Consider the following 17,337-nt stretch of genomic DNA (forward strand, 5'->3'; position numbering starts at 1 on the left):
CAGTCAGATGTTTAGGCTGTATGAGAAACATCTCAAAATATAAAACTTGTATATATCTATATTATATGTATATATAGATATAATATAGATAGATCTATCTATCTATATATATAATAAAGAATTGAAACAGCCTTTTTCAGTTATTTTCTGTTTTTGTGGAAAGTTTGAAAACTTACCGTGAAAATGGCTCTGAATCTGTCTGTGTCCTCTTATCTGTTTTCTACCACAGTTTTTCCTTCCACTTAATTTTTTCAGGCATCCTTTCAGCCTTAAAAATATTTTTTATTGGTTTTAAGTGATATTCAGATTTTCTGAGATTTTGTGTTTTTATTATGTGTAATATAAATATATGTACCGACTTGATCTTTGAGCTGAGTTTCTGGAATAGAGGAACTTTTTGATGAATTTTTGCTCCTTCAGTCTGAACACTGTAGCTGCTGCAGGCAGCGGCATGAATGGAGGCGTTGTACAGTACGGCGCCTCATCACTGCAGCGCAGAAAGAATGGGGTTGTGGGGGGGTTGACATGTGGAAAACACCCCAGAGTCACGTGACTCCGGCCACGTGCGATCCGATTGGTGGAAGCCGAAAGGATCTTTGAATCCGAAGCGTTTCGTTTTGAGTTTTGGACGAATAAATCTTCGGATCAGGTTCAAGATGATGATGGTGATGCTGCTGGTGTTTGTGGTGCTGATGCTGGCTGGAACCTGAATCCCGGTTGCACCGTTGCCATGGTGATGGGACTGCTCCTCCGCTCCTCTCTCTCTTCAGCTTACAGCAAAAAAAAAGAGGGAGAGAAAAAGAGAGGTGTGTTTTCTAACCCACGCATTGGAGTGGGAGACGACGTGCACACACACACACACACACACACACGCATGCACACACACACGCAGAGACACAGAGTGTGTGTCATGCTGGCAGTGTGTGGGCTGAACCTAGCAGCCCTCCACTAGTCCTGCCTCTCCCACTTCTTCTTCTTCTTCTTCTCCTCTCTCCCTCCACGTCTCCGGATACTCCACCTCCTCTTCCTCTTCTTTTCTCCATCCTCCATCACCTCTTTCTCTCCTTCTCCTCCTCCTCGGTTCTTCTCTCCATCTCTCGTTTTGTTTTTTTTTTATGTTCAGTTTTTCCATCATGGAGAGCTGGTCGCTGATCTTCAGGGTGAGTCTCTGCAGCTTTCTGCATGTTTTCCCCTCACACTGTGTGTGTGTGTGTGTGTGTGGGCGTGTTGGTGTGTGTGCGCCACTCACCTGCTGTCGCTGTCTAACTTTAAAACTACATTTTCTGAACGTTTTTCCGTTTTCATCCTTCTTGTCTGTGAGTTTTCTTTCTCTTCATTTTTGTTTCGTTTATTTCAGTTTTTATTTCTTTTCACCTCTTTCTGTTGTTCTCCATCCAAACTCTCCGGGTTTCATTTTTCCTTTCCCTCCATCCTCATTCATTTTTCCAGTTTCCTCCCCAATCATTTATTTCATTATTTCTTTTTCTTCTTCTCTTTTTTCTCCCTCTTATTTCTTCTTCCTGTTTCCTCCACTGTCCCGTGTGTGTGTGTGTGTGTGTGTGTGTGTGTGTTACATAACCTCAGCAGTGAGTGTGTAGGCTGTAATCTCAGACTGACATCTACAGGAGCAATCTGTCCCCCTTCAGATAAAACAGAAGCAAACAGGAAGAGGAAGTTGCCCCCGTTGTTGCCCTGGAGGGCAAATTGCTGGGGTTGACTTTGGAAACTTGCTGCCAAAGATCGAGATTTCGTCTGGAATCAGAATTGTTACCAAAGTTGAAGTTTTTTTTGGTGGGGTGAATCTTTTTAGCTGATTTGGTTCCGGGTCCAGATTGACGCTGGTTCTGTTCTGTTCTGTTCTGGGCTCTAAACTGGTGATGGGTCAGAACCGGGTCGCTCCATTTTCACATGCAAAATCCGAATCCAGCGTTGAGAAACTCAGAGGCTCCAAGGAAGATTAACAAATGTTTTACCCCCAAAAAATCACCCATCCATCCGTCCGTCCGTCCATCCATCCATTTTTTTTATTCATCCAACCAATAATCCATCCACCATCCCATCCGTCGCTTTACTCATCTGTCCATCTTTGCCGTTTTTGGTTTTTTTCCAGGTTTCATATTTTGTCTCTAACCAGAACAGAAATTTCCGTCTTTGTACTTTTAATCTTTCAGTTGATTTAAATTTAACTCCAACTTCTCCAAATATGAGACTGAAATGAAGAAAGACAAACATTCAATAAAAATGGCCATTTTTGGAGCTTCCATATCTGATCTGTGAAAAATGGGTCAGTTCCTAAAAAAACCTACATTTTAGCAATTAATTAAAGCTTAAAATGGAGAACTAACAATACAAACATTTCAGCCAACATGAATCAACCAAAGCTGAGCTGAAGAACAGGATTAAATGCTGGGTGCATAAATGTAGAAGTTCATCGAACCCCAAAAATATTTGCAAAAAAACTCCCCAATGTCAAAGTGGAAACTCACAAATAAAGATATCTAACATGAAATAAGTGATTAAATATTCACCAGAGCTCCAGCCAGTTGGTGCTGGTGGAGATCACCTGATTGCAGTTTTAAAGACACCTGGTTCTGGAAGGACCATTAACTGGTTAATCTGTATTCCTGGTCACTGTTACACCATGAAGATGTCCAGCCAATCACAGGAAAGGTTGTTGAGAAGTCTGGGGCTTCACTGCAGACTGACAGCGTCCAGCTAAAACTGCAGGAACCGTCACTTATTTCATGTAAATATTTTTATTTACTTGTTGGAAATCAGTTTTCACTTGGCATTAAAAGTAGTTTTTTTGGCAAAATAGACCATTTTTGTTGATCGTGATTGATTTGTAAAGCCAATAAAAGGCTAAAATATCCCAGCAGTGTATTTAACTTTAGCTCTAGTGATTCCTAAAATGATCACCAAGTAATGAAATGTGATTTTTCCAGCTCATCTTTATCTTTTAATGTTTGTTTATTGTCCCCAGTTTTCCTGGAATCATTTTCTGCAAGTCTACAAAATAAAAGCTAACAGGAAATAAACAGGATAAAAGTTACACCTTAAGTGATGTCACCAGTGTGACGAAGTATTATAGAAGTATTACCAAGACAAATTTGAAATAATAAGAATAAAGTTCTGATAATGAGAATAAAGTCAGTGTTTTGAGATTAGACATAATGACACGAATAAAGTTGTGACATTGACAATAAAGTCATAATACAACAAGAATAGTCAAAATAATATAAGAACTAATATTATGCTCCCAGTTTTATGACTTCATTCTTGTATGACAATATTACCATAATTTTACAACTTTATTCTTTTAATTATATTCTTTTTTATTATCTTAGATTGGATTTACAGCAAAATACCAAAACAAACAGAAACACTGACTATGTTTTCATACAGGAGACCAAATGTATAAAAACTAACAGCTTAAATTTCTTAATCTTTCTGCTGTTTTGATGCTAATCCTCACATAGTTTGATAGCAACACACACAGACTGTCTGGTCTTTAATATTTTTAAATAATGTTAATATTTTGCTCTGAAAACTGTGTAACCCCAATTTGATGCAATCAGACATCTGGTCAGGATTTCATTCACTTCACAAAACAGCTTGATTAAAACTGTGTAAATAAATTCAGCTGGTGATTTTATCCTCAGGAAATCTGTGGGGAAACTTGCTGGAAGAGGAACTTCAATGATGTAACAATGTGGCATCAAATCTGCCTTTTTTTTTTTTTACTGAACTTGAATCTCTGATACTGTGGAGATTCACACCATTTCAGATCAGGGAGGAGCTGGTGGCAGTTCAGGATATTTCTGACCCATGAGTAATGTTTTGACTCATGCTTATTTGAAACGTTACTTGGATGTTAAGTGGAGGAATGTAAATTTAGATTCTGTAGGAAGACGATGAGCTGTGGGAGTTTGTGAAGACTCTGAAACTAGTTCATGCTGTCTGCATCGTCTTTCATCGCTTATACAAACGGCAAACATTAAAACTAAATTAAATAAACAAACGTCTCAGAAGCTAAAACATAGTTTCATAACCGATGGGTTAAAACAATGTCTGCTGGCTTCAAAATAACATTTTTGAACACATTATGCATCTTTTTTTTAGGCATTTAACTTACGACTTCTACAAGAAAATACACCAAAAACAGTCAAATTCAGCATTAATTGCGATTTAAAGCAACTCCAGCCTTGGATGAATAATTCCACTTTATTATTTATTGAACAGAAACTGAACCCGAACACAGAAGCAATGATTTAACAGAATGATCCTGCATGTACTTCAGGTTATTTAGTAATGGTTTTATGACTCTTGCTTATGGTTTGACAGGAACAGAGTTGGATAGTAACTGCCTACATTTACTCAGTTAGTCACTTGAGTAACTTTTTTGAAAAAAAAAAATTACTTTTAGAAGAATTTTTAATCCAGTAACTTTATTTTGAAGTATTTCTGCTCTTACTTAAGTAATTTCTTGGTTTTCTACCCACTGAATGAAAAACAAACATGTTTTAACCAGAAATTCACCACACAGACACAACTGCAGCTTCTGTTAAAGTTTTATAAGTTTTCTATTGGAACAAATGGAATAGGAACATTTATTTATGCCTGATTTTGTTATTTTTTGTTACTTATTGTCATTTTTGTCCTTAAAATACCAACATTTCCACTCAACTTTATATTTTGGACCGTCTGATGTAGTTTTTTAAATATTAAATGGTTTATAATTTGAATAGTTACTCAGTACTTTAGTAGATTTATTTTTTTTTACCAAATACTTTTCGACTCTGATGAATTTCTTGGACGGCTACATTTTACTTTTTTATTAAGTTTAAGTATCGCTACTTTTACTTGATTACAATATCAACCTCCCTCTGGACAGCAACAATTTATTCTCTAAAGTCATTGCTGAAGACAAACTGGTTGTTTTGATTGTTTTGTGTATCCAAAAAATGCACAACGTGATGCAGCAGGTCTATTAAAAGTATTCACACCCTTGGACGTTTTATAAATCGATCAGGATGACCAAAATTTTACTTTTTGGACAAAATTGTACAAATAAAAACACTTTAATGTGAAAATGAAATCTGACAGTTTAATAACATTCCACCTGAAATAAGTGGTTCCATAAATATTTGTGAAGTGAATATAAAGTCAGTATTTAGTATTCAGCTCTGAGCAGATCTGGGCTTTGAATAGGCCACACCAGAGCCTCTAAAGCATTTCTGTGTAGCTTCACATTTCCTGTCATTCGCTTGCTGGAAAATTTATTTCACTGGAGACACAGATCACTTTAAAGAGAATGATTTTCTGTTTAGTGACTTATTTTATGTTTCATATTTTTATTTAACTGTCATTATATTGTAGAAATCAATTTTCACTGTGTAAACAAAGAGATTTAAAAAAAATTGTCAAGCAGTTGATCATGACTGATTTGTAAAAGCAACTAAAGGGTAAAACATCCAAGAGGGTGAATACTTTTTACAGGCATTTAATTATTAGAAATCCTTTTTTTTTTTTTGACACATTGCAGAAAAAAAAATCCTCTTTGTTTTGAGATTTTATGCTCAGAGTGTTTAGCAGTTTTGGCTTTTAGCGTGTCAAAATTAGCATGTTTTATATAAATGTTGTACTTTCTTCAAAAGGATTTCTGGCAGCTTGTTTTATTCCCACTTTAGCCAGTTAGTTAGTTGGTTAATTAGTTCAATTTTTCAATCTGTTCTGATGTAATTCAGTGAATTTCTGAGTCATGCAGTGAATCTGGTCCTTGAGCGTAAAACACCAGGAGACTCTTTTATGTAAAAGTCAAGGTGAAGTTAGCAGATGCTTTGAAGATTCTTGTGTTCATCTGGATGAAAATGTTAGTGCGATTGACTGTATCTGTCTGTAGGAATGAACTGAGATCAGCGTTGTGTTTCAGAACTCCTCGTTCCTGTAAACTCGGGTTTGTCGGTTTGTTCTCGATTGTTGTGAAGTCGCACCGTTTGGGTCGCCGTTCACCATGATTGTTGAGGAAATCGAGCAGATTTTCCTAAGTTTCTTCCTTCTCAGCTGTGTGTGAGAAACTTGACAAGACAGAGTGTGTATGATGGGGGAGAATACGGCAAATATTATCTGCTCCTGCCATTGGTTTCCATGGTGATGGACAAGGCAGCACAGAGACACATCCTGTTCACACGTAACAATGAAATGCATGTTTGGTGTTCTGATGGCAGCTGCACAGGTTTGTTCCTGCTGCGAATGAGACACTCAGGAATCCAAGTTTCATTTCATGCATGAATACAATCAGTGAAATGAAAAGAAACATTTAATCAAGATTTCATCTGTTTGATTGTCTTAGATTTAGCATTTGTAGATGTTAAAAAAGCCAAGCACTACCACCCATCTTAAGTTAATTTCCCTACAACTTATTTTTAAAAAAATTACTGAAAACACATTTTGTATCTAGATTGTGACGTTAAAGCAGCTGCAGTCATTTGGCTCAGACACAGAGAAAGAATTTAGCCACAACAGAAGCTAACTGTTTTCAAACTGCTTAGACAGACAGCTGGTTTAACAAAATTTAAAATGACTGTAGTTACTTTTGCACAACATTTTTATACAAAATGTTGTATAATAAAGTATTTTTATGTGATGAACCATGGTTGCCTCTTTGGTCTGACTGTTACCTCCCTGATCCAGTTTCTTTTTTTGGTATTTCAAAGTGTTTAATTATTTCAAATAATAATTTTTTATTTGTGAAACAGAAATAACAGAAATATGAAACAGACTTTTCTTTTTGGTAAGCAGAAATTTCCCCTGGACGCCATTGTTGTCCGGTTTCTTGTTAGCATGTAAAGATATTATCATGTACTAACATGATTATTGTGTGCCACTTATCATCAATATTGAATTGATTTTGTATTTTTATTATTATTGGTGTTAAATTATATATTAATAAATTCAGATTAATCTTTGCACAGACAAAGTTTATAAGTCAGACAGTAGTTTTCACAACAAAAGAATAAATGGCAGGCGGCTTTAATTGGTCTTGAAATATGCTTTAATCATTGCAGGAATTTCTGTCTTAGTTCATTAAATAAACAAAGTAAACAGACTTAGAGTTGCTTTAAAAAGAAACCTTACATTAACTCGTTTAAAATTTTAATTGAGCTGTGCCTCTAGATCTGAAAATAAACCTCACTGTCAGTTAACACAGTTTAACTTTGGTGATTATTTTGTTTAATGATCTGAAACATTTAATTTAAACAAAATGTCAAACCTCAAAAAAGAAAAAAAAAAGAAGACAGATTGGTGTGTTAGAAAAGTTTTTGAATCAAGAAAATGGTCTATCATGGACAATACTCTGTCAAAAACCTCCTGTTTTTCAGAGTTGACACTACAAAACTTTTTTTGTCATTAAAATGTCCTTTAATTAAAATCTGCTCTGGAAATATGTGATAATGCAGCTTTTGACTTGTTTCTTACTGCTGATTGTGACTTTATAATCTGATCATATCAGCTCTTTAGAGACAAAGACAGAAAAGTTTCCACTGCAGTTGAAACAGTTCGATGAAACTATAGATGTTTGCTCATTCGTTTAGATTATGCTTTTACCTTATTTCTCATCTACTGAAACCCTATGTACTAAATTAATTGCTGTTTTTGGACCTCTAGATTTATGGCCTTAGGAATGTGGAGTTGCTCAACCAGGATTTTCTTTGCCAACTGATATACTCTGCTTGCTTGTTTGTGATTATTTAAGAGGTTGCACTCATAGAGGCTTGCTTGGCGTCTTTCAGAAACAGCCATCAGCCTTTGTTACAATAAAGACGAAAGCCTTGGCTTGGATCACTCCACTGATTACTGTATCAACATCTTTGAGTGAAGTTTGTTCTTTTGGTTTATGAGTATGAGTAGAACTGCCTGTTCAGGCTTGGCAACAGTTAGAGGGAGGCGGTTTCCAGTGAAGAGGTTGGGAAGCAGAAAAAAACGCTGCCTAAAATAATCTGAAGAAAACTCTGAAGGCTAACGGTGCTAGCCACATCTGGGACCCTGTTGCTCATTTGCATTGTATATCATGTATTATTTGTATTATATTTGACATCATACTTAGGATTAAAAATTTTAGAAACATCAACAGTGTGTGTTGGTGTGTGTGTGTGTGTGTGTGTGTGTGTGTGTGTGCGTGTGTGTGTGTGTGTGCGTGCGTGTTCTTGTATAACCCTCTCATGGGGACCTTGCAATTTCATATGCAATAGCAGGTCCTCATCTCATCACAGGGATTTTTGTTGATTCAAACTCAGGTTTTAGACAGTGAGGGCCCTCACAAAGTGTATCTGTTATCAGTGCTGTACAGCTTCCCAGATTTTCCTGCCAAACATCCGTTTCCTTGGCAACCGAGACAGGAAATAGGAAGTGAGAGTCACAGGAACTACTTCTAATCATTGTCAAGTAGGTTCTTTTTATTCAGTTGTTTTCTTGTCTCCAGTATGTCCTCCTGCTGTCTGCGCTGCTGTGGAAACATTTTACTTTCATAACCAGACCCACACAGACCAGCTGGTTAGCATGCTGTTAGCAATTAGCGACTAACCAGCTGCCTGTCAGTATGCTAACATAAGCTAAGATGCTTTCCCAAAGGCAGTTATTATTTCCTTTCTCTAAACTGTGTTCCCAGGAAAGTTCTGAAAATATCAAATGTTAAATATTTGCATGTAATATAAGACGTTAATATGTATAATGTTGCATTTCTCCTTGTTCTTAAAAGAGATAAAGACAAGATCAACATAATTTACTCTTCAACATGAGTGGACATGAATATCTGTAGCTGTTGTTGGGTCAATATAACAGCTTTATAGAAGTTTGTCACTAATTAGCAGATTCCAAGCAACAAGTTTTTAAATTTCACCAACTGAAAAAAACAATCCTCACAGTACAGATTGAAAGCCCCAGTTTGTGAAAGTTGTTGTGACTGAAAATTTCTCATGAAGCCGTTAAAACCAGAAAATATGGCAACTCAATAATTATTCTATTTTTCTAGAATTTCTTTTCAAACTGATTTTATAAAAACTCTGGAGTTTCCAGTATACTCTAATATGTTCACAATTTTTTAATTTAGTTCCTGAGGTAACTAGAAGCACAATACAACATTCATTTGTCCATAAATAGCTTAAAATATACTTTCAAACATCCTTATTTACAATCATGGTAAAAAGAAAGTATTACAGTTTCACATAATATTTAGTGTTTTGGGATTGTTTTAGCTTATATATAATCATCGCAATATCAACTTGTTCAAAATTTAAATAACGAAGGACTTTTTTCAGTGCAGTAATTGACGACTAATATATTCTAGATGTTATAAGTATCTTTCATGCTAGTATAATATTTAGTCAGTTGTAGACATCAGTCACAAATGACATTACCCAAAATGCTGAAGGTCATGGAGTGATGGAAGCACAGATTAGGAAGAGAGGAAAGAAGAAAATAGGCAGATATTGCAATGGAAATCATCCCTATATTTTCAAATTTTGTGCAGCCATAGTTTCAATGTTTAGCAACTTCTTAATTAATAATGACATTGTGAAATCTACTTGGATGTACTTTCTTTTTACCATTCTTCCAAGAAAGTTTAAGTTTGTTTTTAAAAATGGAACAATATATTAAAGAACAGTTACGTGTAAATATATAAGACACCAGCTACCTAATTTCAATCTCTAGCCTCATTAGCAGGTAAATGTTTAAGCAGAATAATAAATAAATTCATGCATTTTATTCACATCCAAACATGAATAATCTGTCTAACTTGACAGCCACAAATTATTTCAAATATTCATCCATCTATACAACAGTCCATCTATTAAACTAAAAGTAAATGAAATTTTTTTTTAATCTGTTAAAGTGTGTGTCAATATGTTTAATGGTAAAACCAAACATATTGTGTGTATGGATATCATGTTGATCCCTTTAGCAGATAGGTTTTGGTGTAGTTCTGTGGTTATTTGTCTTTTTGAAGCAACCATCCATCCATGTTAATTTGTTGGAATCTCTTGATTGCCATTGTGTCTCTTTTGTTCTGAATCTTTTCATGTTTTTTATTGTTTATCTTTTGGCAGTTTTGAGTCAAATTTTTTTAATCTTTCTTCATTCTTTTGTTTCTGTCATACCTCTTTGTTGTGTGTCTTACTGTGCATCTGTCACTGCATGGCCATGTCATCTCTTTATGGGAATTTATAACCTCCCTTTGGTGCTTTAATTTTAAAAATTATGTGTATATATACTTCAACATTTCAATAAAGCCCATTGTAAACCTGCACTACCTTAGGATTCAGTAAAGTAGTTCAGCTCAGCTTGAAAACTTGTTAAAAAAACAGATTTTTAGCAGTTTAACTGACCCTTCATATTCTAACCCTTCAATTCTTCTTCCTCTCCTCCCTTCCTCTATATCCTCGCTTTCCTCTCCATTACTTCCCACCCACATCCTCCCACTCTTCCTCCCTTTCTACAGGATGGGCAGGGCAGCTCTCTGAAAACAATCTGAAACCCTGAGACCTGTTACTTCTCAACTATTATACAGAAGAAAACACTTGAAGGTTACCAAAGCCTTATTCTCCAAGAGGAACAACAACATCCACAGGAACTCCTTCATCTAGTATTAAAGAAGTATTCATGAAATTTTAACTCCATCAACTCAAGATCTCCGACGCCCACACTTATAACGAAAAGTAGAGGCAATACAAGCTGGAAAACTGGATCATCAGACTGGACCACAACCAAACGAGACACCTGGCAGAATCTGAGAACCGCAACAAGCCAGAAGAGATCAGTGGAAATTGGCAAAGTCCTGTGGAAAAGTTTGATGGGACTGCTGACAATAGGTGAGTGGATCTTACTGGGTTTCATCTGCATGCTCTGAAGAATCTGTTTATTATTTTTCCTAAAAGATATAAAAGGATTTTTGTATTTTAACAGAAGAAACTGTTAGGTTGAATTTCATACTTTTATCACACTGTTGCATATCTTGCTTCAGTAGAGAAGGAAGACTTGCAGCTTTAAGCAAATTATGCATCAGCGGCATCTCTCTGTTCTTGTGACATTAGCATTAGCAGTTTGATCAGAAGCTTTGTCACCACTACTGAAAAATTACAAGAGCTTCTCAAATGTCACAGCAAGGACCGTGTTATATTACATGTCATTCTATGCAATGCAGACACTCTGTCTGCACTGATGAAGATTAAGCTCACCTCAGCATGGTTTAAATGCCTCAGACCAGCTGCAGTCTAAACTATTTCCACAACAATCCAGCAAACAATTAGTTCTCCATTCATAGGTTCTGTATAAGACATTGAACTTCCAATTTCAAGTCATTTAGGATATTTTCACACCTGATAGTCCTGTAGATTCGGATTGATTGGGGACCAAAATTGCAAAATTTGTTCCATTTTCTGCTGCTGCTGTTTTCTTTCACACTGTACTATATTTAAGCAACCAAACTAATTGAACAACCTGTTCCCTTCCTCGCCTGTGCTGCAACAAGAACCACTGAAGGAAATGACACAAAAACTTCCTTTGATGCAAACAGTGCAACTTCCTTCTTCATGAAATGTAAACAAAAATGGAGTGACATCAGATTTTATTTTTCTTTTGTCTTCAGTAAAAGACCAGGACCCATTTCTTCTGCTAGCGCTAGGTTAGCAAGTTTGTTTTGGTTGTGTTTACCCAGAATGCCCTGCGCTGTAGTCCACTTCCTGCTTTTGGAGTGGTCGCCAGTTCGCTTGGCGTTCACATATGAATTCGAACTGAGTTCACTTCAACCGAACTGAAACCGAGGTCTTTAGGTGGACATTAAAAATATGCTTAATATCATCAGATTTAGATCCACAGAAAACACAGACATGGTAGTTACTTACTGTAACACAAATATTTGTTTAGTTGTTTCAATATGTGTAAAAAAACAACAGTTTGAAATGGAGAAAATCTTGATTTCTATATTCTAATTGTGTCTTAAGTGCTAGAAGTCCAAGAGTCAACATTAAAAGTACAGCGGCTTTAGACCTGGATTCAGTCTGATTGAATCATTCAGTCAATGGTCCATATTATTTGCAAATAATATGGACCAAGAATTTCCTCCACAGGACTAAATTCAGGGTATCAAGAGGCTCTAAAATGGAAGCTCATCAATTACTGTTTGTTTGTTTGTTAGGTTTTTAATTAAGGTTAAATGTGCCCTTCTCCCAAATCGGTAACTAATTGTTTCTGTAGACTCTTCTGATTGAGCCAGAGCTTCTGTTTTGTTTGTTTTTTGTTTGAATTTAGTTCCTTTTATTTACATTTTTATTGTTAAATTTAGTCACCATTGAGTCTATTGTATAGTTGTTTGTCCTTGTAAATAAATGTGGTAGCCTTCAAACATTTCGGTGTATTAAAGCCTTAAAATTGCAGCATTAGTCATTTCATCGTAGTTCGGTACGGTGTTACAGACCTTGAAACACCTGAATAGAAAAACCTTTTCAGTGGCATGAAAACACCAACTATGCCAGAGCTGGATGACTGTATCCTGGGATCATTTGGGTCATAAACGGTATTGAAATGAACCTATCAGAGTAATACATGCCTCATAGCCTTCTCTATGTGCTCAAACTACAACAAAACTTTCATTTTCACCAACTTAAAGCAGTAAACTCGCAGTGTTTCTGTGGTAAACTGATTAAAAGTTACAGCTAGTACTTAATCCTGGTAAAGATCAGTAAAAAAAACCCTATAAAATCATGTATTATACCTGAAAAATCTCACATTGAACATTTAAAAGTAAAAGAAAATTCTCCAAACTGAACTTTTACATTTATTTAGAGCAAAAAAATGAGCAGTGCTACAAGTATTAGTGTCCTGCTAACAGTAATAGGAGAAATCTCTTAGACGTTTCTCAGCATTGGAGCGTACAGAGAGAGATTCCTGTCTTCTCCAGATCAGTGGTGTCCGATCTAATTCCTCTGCTGTGTTTCTCATGTTTTTGATGTTCACCTGCTTCAGCCCCCCTTATCAAATAATTGATGCATTAGCAGGCCTCCAGAGAGCTTAATGAGATGCTGAGGAGATAATTCACCCATTTGAAAGCTCTGTTACAGCAGACATGCAGATGGAATATGTTTGGGTTCTGGTTTTGTTTGTCAGGTTCCAGTTTTAAACTTAATTATTGCTCCTGTGTAATTATGGCGAGCATTAGTGCCAGTACCTATGACCTTGTAGCCATTAATTTCTGAGGAATATTGATCAGGAGTGGCAAGTTCTCTTGTATTTTCCATATTTTAAGAAGTACGTGTACTTTATCTATTTATGTCTTAGTGAAATGGGAGGTTCTGGAGTACAAATGTTAAACGTTTAGTCTTTGAAATACGTTTCTGGAGAAAAAAATGTTCTTGTTTGTTTTTCCACATCTTTGCTACAGGTACCAAAAGTTAAATATGTAAACTGTTATCAGTGATGCTTAGTTCACATACCAATTTTCCCCCCATCAACAATCTTAACAAGGCCCCAATTATTATGATACTCTAAAAACCATGTTGAAGGGGATGTATTATGCAGAATTCACATTATATACGTTTTGTTCTTCTGTTATTGCTGATTTTTGACAATAAATTGATGTTTTTTAGTGTCTAAAAATTTAGCCATTTCAAAAACCTTTTGAATTTAATGTTTCAAATCAGCAGGCGCTTCCCTCGTTACCTAGCAACTCCAGCAAAGCCCAGTCTGTTACTTAGCAACCCCAGCAGAGTTCCACCCGTTACCTAGTAACCCCAGTTGAGCTCCAGCACGTTTGGTCAGCTGGTTTTATCACAGTGTGCACTATACAATGGCTGCTGGAAAAGGCAAAGTGTTTTGTTGTTGACTTACCATTTGCTACTTGCTACATTCTTGTTGTTTGTGCAGGAGGATTCACTTCTGCTTTTCAAAAACGTATGTTTGTATAATTACGCATCAGTTTGCAGCTATTTTCAAGTCTGAGTGTAAATGTTCATTTGGGGAGGCGTGGCCAGTAGAAAATTATTGGATTTAAAGTGACTGAAGGCCCTAAAACAACTCATTCTAAAGTGAACAGAATAAAATCTCATTATTTAATAATTATTTTATGGAGAAATTGTGATGGACATGTTTTGTATAGACCTTCGACTTATCCTAACCTTTTCAAGGAAGCATATTAGGTCAAAAATTGGGAATATTCCACACGTTGAATTGTCTTCACCCAATAAGGTTTCTTTAATGCCAGGCAGACTCCTGGAAAATGTAGATGCAGCTCAAAGACTGAAGGGGTTTGTCTCGTTCACTCAAAGCCTGTAAAACCCATCATTTGCATTTGAGGATGTGAAGCCGATTCTTTTTATTTTTTTATTCTGATTGCTTGACGTGTGAAACTGCCAGACTGTGATGATTGTCAGCTGGAAACACAGACTCTCTTCACACTGAAGAGGAACATTCTGTCTCTGAATTATACAAGAGCAACGTGGAGGGACATTTCTTCTCACATTTATTCTTGGCAGAAATCCTTACACTTCTTAGAGGAAATGTCTTTACAAGGGTTCACTTACTGTACAGAAACAGTCAGCCCTCCCAGTCATGTTTTATGACCCTGTGAAAGCAGTTGGTGGTGGATTTCTCTTTTATCAAATTGTGTGCAAAGAATGATCGAAGACAAGGGACGATTATTTAGTTCTGGGTTTGGAAAGCTTGAATTTACTGGCACTTAATTATAACACGTTTTATTAGGTTGCTCATGAATTAAGGGTGTTTCCACGCTTGAAACCTCTGAAGAAGATATTAGAATATCTGTTTGCATTAAAATAAGCAGTAGATATTATTAGTGGTGGACACAGATAACTAAAACGTTAGGTTCACTAACCAATAAAATGCTAAAAAAAATTGCAGAAGCTTATGCTAACCATTAAGCTTAGCCTGTAAGATGACACATAATATTAAAGTTGTATGGATATGATGACTAAAAAGAAAAATACATGATGCAACATTAAGTTAATCAAATTTGTGAAAATGGGTAAAATTTTATGCCAATAATTTCTTTAAAGGGCTCAAAAACGGCAGTTATTTGGAAAAAATGCTAATGTTTATGCTTGTTTCCCCATTTGGAAGATTAACTGATTTTGTTTTTGTTTTCTCTGGTGGCCATTTATAAAACTGGTCGCTATGATTGTAATGGAGAATATCTGTAGATATTACTGGTGGTTGGCACAGCTAACCAAATAGTTAGCAGAAGCTAACTCTAACCATTGAGACGACTGTCGCTCAGTCTTTGAAATGCTACATGTTATTACTTTAAAGTTGTCTGAATATGATGACCAAAGTTAAAAACATATGATGTGACAATATGAAAAGTTGTGAAAGTAACATTTTATGTCAATAGTTGCTTTAAAAAAGCCATTTTGAAAATCAGTAGCTTTTATTCTTGTTTCCACATTTGGAGGATTCTTCTGGCTGATACATACAATTTTAAGACAAATCTGTGATTTTGGCAGCAGGACATGGACAGGAACTTGAGATTTGAATTATTATAAAACAAAAGGAAGTAATCTGCTCTCATATTTTTGACTTTTATTCTTCCAAACTGTGTGACAGACAGTTGAAACATCCTCTCAGCCCCACGGAGCCACATCCAGCTGTAGAGCGTAGCTGCTGCATTGTTCAGGCTGTGTGGGAGGACAGCGGCTCTGCCCAGGACAAAAGCTGGAAATGATCAATGGCGACCCCGAGTTATTTCAGGACCGAGCCTCCCGCTGATCTAATCCTCAAAGAATTTCACCTTTCATTCCCAGAACAACCATCTGAAGCTCTGAAAATTCCTGGATCCTCTCGCTCCCGAAGGAACGGTGAAGGTCTGAGGAGACATTATGTAACGAAGCGCTCTGCAGAGATGAGTGCAGGGAAAGAACCGCTGTGCTTCTGCTCCCACTGAGTGGTACCTGGAGGACCCATTCACAGTTACAGCAGCAGGAGTAAGGATGAAAGAAGCTGCAGCTTCTGCATAAAACGCTGAAACCATCGACTGGGTCTGAAGCCCGCAGGAAAGGGCTTGAATAGAAGAGCTAATGAGAGCAGAAAATAGAAGAAAAAGGAGAAGAGAAGCTGCGCTTCTTTCTCTTTCAGCTTCTGTTGGTTAAAATTCTGCAGCTCTGAAGATTTACGTCATTCAGTCCTGAAAACAAAAAGCTACAAATACAATTTCCACAAAATATCTATAAAAATGTAACAAAACATACTGTAATTTCACTCATTAATTTGGATTTTCCTATTGCAGTAAAAAAAAAAGAGTTTTTATGAGATGTTTGCGTCACGTTTTTAAAATTATTTGCGTCGAATTTGTAGAGCGCATTACAACAACGCGGCAGTTCACAGAGCTTTGAAACAAGCATTCAACATTACATTTTGTCGAGACATAATAAAAATCATCAGCAAATATGTTGATAAATGTTCTAGTTACCTCTAATCAAAGGCAGCTCAAACCAGGGTTTTAGTTTAGATTTAAAGGAACTCAGTGTTTTGGCAGTTTTGTAGTTTTCTGAAAGTTTGCTCCAGATTTGTGGTGCATAGAAGCTGAATGCTGCTTCTCCATGTTTGGTTCCTAGAACCAGAACCTGAAAGGTTTGAAAGGTTGATGCAGCAACAGAAAGTCTTTAATGTGATAGAAGGCTGACTTTGTAACCGTCTTTATGTGGCTCTGAATGTTCAGGTCTGAGTCCTGATTGCTAGCTTCCGGCTGTAAAAACTGAACCTGTGTGCTGACTCTAGATCGTTCCTGTTTGTCAAAAATATTTAAACTTTACCTCAAGTGGACAGAAACAACAAATTCTAAAAATTTAAAAATCGAAGATGGCGGCCATATGTGAAGATGATCTTGATCTTGTTTCCCTTATCTGGCGGCGATTATGGTCGTAATAGAGAATTTCTGTTTGCACTAACATAAACAATCAGATGAATGTGTTTGGTGTAAAATCTTAAATGCTATAAATTTTTTCTTGATCTTCTTTTCATGGTGGCCACCAAAGTTGTAATTGAGAATAACTGTTTGTACTAAAACGAGCTAACCAAACTAACCACTGATCTAATTAATATTCAATTAATTTGGCAATTAATATTCTTGACTAAACAAGAATATTAATTGCCAAACCGCTGTCCATATAAAATATTAGCTGGAGCTAATGCTAACCATTAAGCCTGTGAAATGGTACATATTTTTACTTTAACGTTGTATGAACATGACGACCAATAGTCAAAAACAGGTGTGATATAAACCTTATACAAGTCGTAAAAATGAACATTTTATGATAATAATGGCTTTAAAAG

At 36.2% G+C, this 17,337-nt stretch overlaps 1 protein-coding gene across 6 annotated transcripts in view; it reads left to right on the plus strand.

The window, feature by feature from the left end:
- The first annotated feature begins 925 nt into the window (after positions 1–925).
- The window catches only part of shank3b (SH3 and multiple ankyrin repeat domains 3b), a 43,559-nt gene continuing 27,147 nt past the window's right edge, over positions 926–17,337 (plus strand). For all 6 annotated transcript variants that reach the window (XM_044108503.1, XM_044108504.1, XM_044108509.1 and 3 more), the window contains exons 1-2: positions 926–1,160; positions 10,499–10,868. The gene's annotated coding sequence lies outside the window, so the exon portion shown is untranslated. The remainder of the gene's footprint in view (positions 1,161–10,498; positions 10,869–17,337) is intronic.

The sequence above is a fragment of the Gambusia affinis genome, linkage group LG23, assembly GCF_019740435.1.
Source record: "Gambusia affinis linkage group LG23, SWU_Gaff_1.0, whole genome shotgun sequence".
Taxonomy (NCBI): Eukaryota; Metazoa; Chordata; class Actinopteri; order Cyprinodontiformes; family Poeciliidae; genus Gambusia; species Gambusia affinis.